General features: G+C 39.0%; 1 long non-coding RNA gene across 2 annotated transcripts; it reads left to right on the top strand.

Moving 5' to 3' along the window:
* Positions 1-39: 39 nt before the first annotated feature.
* On the top strand, positions 40-1,051 carry LOC140377187 (uncharacterized). Of its 2 annotated transcripts, XR_011930099.1 has the most exons (4): positions 40-244; positions 392-456; positions 536-678; positions 754-1,051. It is a non-coding gene; the product is annotated as an uncharacterized lncRNA (long non-coding RNA). The 2 variants fall into 2 exon arrangements; XR_011930098.1 differs by lacking the exon at positions 40-244 and having other exon boundaries at positions 324-456.
* Positions 1,052-6,006: the final 4,955 nt, after the last annotated feature.

The raw sequence follows: 6,006 nt of genomic DNA, 5'->3' as shown, positions 1-6,006 counted from the left end.
GACTACCACAACTGCCGCAGCGACTACCACAACTGCCGCAGCGACTACTACAACTGCCGCAGCGACTACGACAACTACCACAACCATCGCTGCTACTTCCACTACAACTGTAGGGACAGATTCTCCATCATCCAGTGAAGGAACACAGAGCCTGAATTTCAAACTTGACCAAACCTTTACATCTGATCTCTTGGACTCCTCATCGACAGCATATAAGACCTTAGCAAGCACCGTGTTGAATGATGTAAACATTCCTTGAGAAACTTAGCATAACAATTTTATGTGAAAATTACAAGCAGAAAAGCCACTATCCAATAATTATCCAGTCTTTTCAAGTATATATTCCTTGTGCAGAATCTGAATATGTTGTTTACAAATCTAACTTTTGCAGGTCAATTCAGCATGTAAGAAGCTTTATGGTTCAAGTTTCTTACGAGCAATTATAAATTCATTTGCGTAAGTCATACTTTTTTTCTCAACTGAATGTACTTGAATGTATCAATTTAATAAATAAATCTCTGCATTATAATTACAGGAGTGGATCTGTAGCTGTTGATATGACTCTTGTGTAGAAAAATAAAACTTCTATTCCATCATCGACCGATGCGACTTCACAACTGAGCAGTGCATTGTCCAATTCCCCCAATTTGAATGTTATAGCAGGCAGTGTCTCAGCACGTAAGTAGTGTATTTTAATTGTTCAGCATCAAAAGCTATTGTTGGAAATAACATTTGATTTTACAACTATTGCAGAATCATCAGCCGGCAGTTCGCAACCCACAGTGATCTCCATGTCAATCCTGACGTTGATACTTCTCGCTATCACACAGATTCAGGCATCAACACAGGCATCAAAGGAAAAAGAATGAGCACAATGAAATTTACTGTCACTGTGACATGGTAAAAGAAGTGCTTTCAAATGCTTTGTCAAAATTGTTTAACATTTTTGTCCATATGTTGATAATTAGAATGTAAAAACTTTTTGAAAGGTAACGTAAAATAAATTATCATGGAACCAAATGTATTATTGACACAAATCAGAGAAGGAATAGCTTTTTGTTATGACCAAATGTACACACCTTTTACTTCTATTACTTGTTGTTTTTCTTAAAATGCAAATGACATGTTTTTTATCTAAACTTTGACTTTGGTGGAATAATCTGGGGTAAACATTTTTCATAGTTTAAATGATAAATGGTGCCAAACTGCTTTCTTCTGTTTTGTTTTTTTTCTTTTTATGTGTGCAAAATTTTACATTTAATTGTTTATAAAGTCTTAGTAAAATAAATAATCCAACCTTTTGCACTTTAATTCAACAATAGATCTATATATTATAAAATATTGACAGCTCACTATTGTTATTAGTATTAATATTATTTGTTATCTGGATAACAAAAAATGCGTACATAGAAGATATGTTTAAGCTGTCGACCTTTCACTATTATTTTTGTAATGTTCTGAAAATATCTATACTATAATATTGCATCAAATATTTGGATTTTTCTGTGTGACAATAAAGAGAAATTTACTAACAAATTATTGATATTGATACTTCATAAGGCCTCAACTGATCAAATAAAACTTTTTGTATTGTAGAATAATACAACAACCATTTAATCACAACTATTTAATGTATTCAGTGTAGCAGTGTGCCCATCATGCCGGCAGATAGCGCACATGTCTGCTATAAATTCTCAGTTGTATCTCCTACGCTCCTTGTCTGCTACTTCCGCCTTCCTGTTCGTTGCGGCTGTCGTCCATGGATCTATTATAATATCCGTCAAGTTCGGTCAGGTTGCGTGGGTTGTTGTCTCGTAAGGGCCAAGTAAATGTATTTTTTATAATCTGATCCATCTACGTCGCATGTTGCCACCCTCCATTGCGCCTCATTTCTAGTGTTGTCCGGTTGACGGTACCGGAGTCCTCCGTGGAGCCGGCTGCAAGGTTGTCATGTCCCCAGCTGGAGTTCTGTGTAGCTGGTACCGGGCGGGTCGGGCAGGAACCTAATGGCTGAAAAGTCTGTGAATCCACCAGTTAAACCTCTGCGAACCAACAATACATTATGTAACTTCATTCAGCACTGCCTCTTTCAATGAATTTACCTGTGTCCTTTTACTTTAATTCTTTTTCCTGGATTAATCTCCAGTGGCGTTGTTTTTTTTTATTTAATCAAAACAATACGAAAACACTCGTCTTGCCACATTTGTATTAGTATGATGGCTATATGCATTCTTAACATGTCAGTCCAGGAAGGATCTCTTAGGCTAAGAAAAATATCAATATAAAAAAGACAAACAGATTTTCCTCAAACTGTTATATACTTTGTCTTTTATTCTTTTTTTCCTCGTTTGTTTTACCACAGTTCCATTGAATGTATACTTGAACAGGTTATCTAAGTTTTTAAGTTATTTATTGCTATAGACTTTGACCAAAATTAACAGACCAAGCAAACAAAAATATTCTGCTGTTTTTTCAGGTTTTTTTTGGTGACCCCAATTTTACTTTCATAATCAATCAAGCAACCTTTATTGATACAGCCCTTTACAACACTCAAAGTGACCAAAGTGCTTCACAATAAAAATCAAGGCAATACGAAACATAAAACTAAGTCAAAACAAACTGTATAAAACAAAGTATCGCTAAATTACAGTGTTAAAAGCCAGTCTGAATAAATAAGTTTAAAGCCTAGTTTTAAAAAGGCTAAAATCTGTGACTGTGCGCATGTCGGGGGGCGTATGTCGGGGGGCAGTTTGTTCCAGAGTCTGGGACCAGCGACAGAAGGCTCGATCACCCCAGTGTTTGAGTCATGGCTCTGGGGACGTCCAGCAGAAGCTGATTTGTCGACCTTAGAGCCCTGCTTGGGTTTGGAGGAGACAGAAGCTCGGCCAAATAAGGAGGTGCCCGGCCATTTAGCTTTAAAAACTATTTAAGTAAAAGTACATTTTTAAATCATGGAGTCCAAAAAGAACTGGGGTGATGTGCTGACGTCTGGGTGTGTTGGTTAGAAAACTCGCCGCAGCGTTCTGTACGAGTTGAAGGTGGCTGAGGGCGACTGGGAGACACCAACATAAAGTGCATTGCAATAGTCTATTCTTGAGCAACATGAATAGTCCTTTAAAGGTCGATGCAATTTAAAAAGGCTTTACTTAAGATGTAAAGGTATTTGATAAAAACTTGCTCTAACCACACTGTCAATTTGTTTGTCAAATTTAAAAGTGTTGTCAAAAACAACCCCAAGATTCTTAGGTCAGTTTTATCATGGATCACAAGTTATCAAATTTAGCACAGAATCACCAGATAAAATGTACACTGTCTTCTTATCATTAAAATAAAGGAAATGTAATAATGAGTATGAAGTATGAAAGTACTTTTTGCGTCCTTTTTTTCTTTTGCATAGCGGTAAGGGTCCAACATATAACCTACAACTGGCCTCTGCTCACCATCGGGCATTGTCTATACAGTGAAAACCGCTAATAAATCTAATAAAAATCTATTCTTGTTTGCTTATGTTTTTTCCCGTTTGTCAACTGAATTTTATTTTCCATGTCACTTGTAGTACATACATGCACCATGTAATACACCGATTTTTTTTTTCAAAGATAAAAAAAATCCCATAATTAAAAAATATTCAATCAACATAATGTTTTTTGTAGAGCACAAGTCCTACAAAAATGCAATTAAAAGTGCTTTACAACATTAAACACATAATCACTATACAGTATTAAATCACAAAAAAAATAAAAACACAGTAAAAAACAGATAAAAGTATCTCAGTCATATGAACAGTCAAATAAAAAAGTATTTAGCCTAGATTTAAATACTGCCGGGGTGGGGGGCTGTCTCAACCTGGTGAAGTCAATTCCAGTTGGGAATTTTCCAGCTTTAAATGACATGTTTATGTTAACTATTTTAGCTAACACACTACTAAGCACAGACTTTAAAACATGCAACATGTCAAGGCAGCAAGTAGAGAAACAGGCTGAACAGGATGGTCTCCTGGACAGTTTCTTCAGCCACAGGTGCGGTGGCTGAGTCCGCTCCACGTATTTATGGACGTGTGTTTTCTTTGATAAATGTATATTATATATTATATAGCACCCACCTGCTTCCGAAGAGTGCACATGTTTTTTTGCTCGCTCCGCTTGCTATCGCTGCTTTCCTTACTTATTTTGCTTTTTAATCAGTTTTTGTCTTCCAAACATTTTTGCTCTAGACTTTTTCAAGTAAACCAAGGATTTTAAGAACATTTTCCAGTTTTAACGACATATCTGACGCCAGCGACATGTCCGGGAGAAGAAGGGAGAAAGACTGTGAACGCTGTCGGAAATATCAACAAGAAATTAATGAGCTGAAAACACGGATATTTGTTTTGGAATCTGAAAAAGTTTTTCACGATACCATTCCTGTGTCAACCGATGGTAAGAAGAGCACACTTTTTACAAGAAAAACTGCTACTTTCAACCTAAACCGCAGTGACTCTGTGTCGTTTCCAAAACTGTCTAAAAACCAGAAAGACCAGGCTGTTTCTTGGAACAAACTTGGAGCAAAGCCTACACGATACAAAGATAACGTGAAGTCACCTAAAATACAGCTCACAAACAGATTTTTACCACTTTCAGAGATGGAATTAAATGAAAAAAGGAAAGATGACGTGGCCAAAATACAGCGAGGAGGGTCTGTGCCAAGAGCCAAGGTCACGCAGATTGTTTTGGTTGGAGACGGCGCCATAAGTCACGTGACGCATGAAAAGATAAACACACATTCTTTTCCAAGCGCCACTGTTTCTGAGATAACGTGACTCCTTCCAAATATTATGGCTAAGCATGGAGGAGCTAAACAGCTGATTGTGCACGTGGGTGCAGTGGACATGCGGCGGGAACAGACTGAAGTTTTGAAAAAAGACTTCTTGAAGTTATTCGACATGCTTGATAAAATGGAAATCAAAACATTCATAAGTGGACCTCTTCCAAACGTCGACAGGAGGATAAAAAAATTTAGCCGGCTTCTTCAGTTGAACACATGGCTGTCCACAGAGTGTGCCCCGAGAGGACTACACTACATTGAGAACTTCTATCTATTCTGGAAACGAGAGGACCTGTTTAAGAGAAATGGCCCCCACCTATGCAGAGGTGGAGTGAGGGTGCTGACAGAGAACCTGCTCCACACTCTGAGGCATTGGACTGGGCCTGGACAGGGTCCTGAGCAGATAGTTAGAGAAGAGAGGAATGAGAGAAGAATTCCTGCTCCATCAGCCAGAGACCAAGCCAATGTTTCAACATCAAAAGCACCACAACCTCAGCCTCCACCAAAGGATTCATCAGCAGCTGCTCCACCACCACCAGCAAAGGATTCAGCTCCAGCTGCTCCACATTCACCTCCACCGCCTCCAGCAAAGGAACAATCTTCAAAGGCCTTGGACTCATCTGTGACAAGCCCAACAACATCCCTGTCATCGCCCCTGCCTTCACACCAGCCCTGGGTTCCCCCTGCAACATCTACTCCCACTAAAGATTCATCATTCTCCTTTTCATCTCCACTCTCACCCATGGGCCTTCCCAGCCATTTTGAAAGTCTGATCAAATCAGGCATTAAGATGGCTCCACTCACGCCCAATATAGCAAGGGCTATGTCAATACTTATCAACTCTTCCCTGCACAAGCCGACTACACCAACAAAAGCCCCACCACCCATCCCCCCTCGCCTCTCACCTGGTATCTCCCATAGCTAGGATGCACTGGGTCTCAGCGTTGCCGGGACTTATTGTCATATCAAAAATCAAACCAACCCGGGGCCCTATGTAAAAAGAGCCCCCCCTAGTGCTATTTCTGTAGTCACATCATCACACAGATGGAAAAACAAAATGCGAGTCAGGCCCAATCTGAGAAATGTGATTCACATTCCCTGTGAAAAGATAAAGCCCAGTCCCACTGAAACTAGTCTGAAACTTGCTGTGCTAAATGTCAGATCCTTTTATAACAAATCTCTCTTAATACCAAGACACTTAGA

This window comes from Eucyclogobius newberryi, unplaced genomic scaffold (genome assembly GCF_026437365.1).
Source record: "Eucyclogobius newberryi isolate DKJ021-1_F unplaced genomic scaffold, fEucNew1.0.hap1 SCAF_4, whole genome shotgun sequence".
Taxonomy (NCBI): domain Eukaryota; kingdom Metazoa; phylum Chordata; class Actinopteri; order Gobiiformes; family Gobiidae; genus Eucyclogobius; species Eucyclogobius newberryi.
This window is presented reverse-complemented; position numbering and strand designations above follow the sequence as displayed.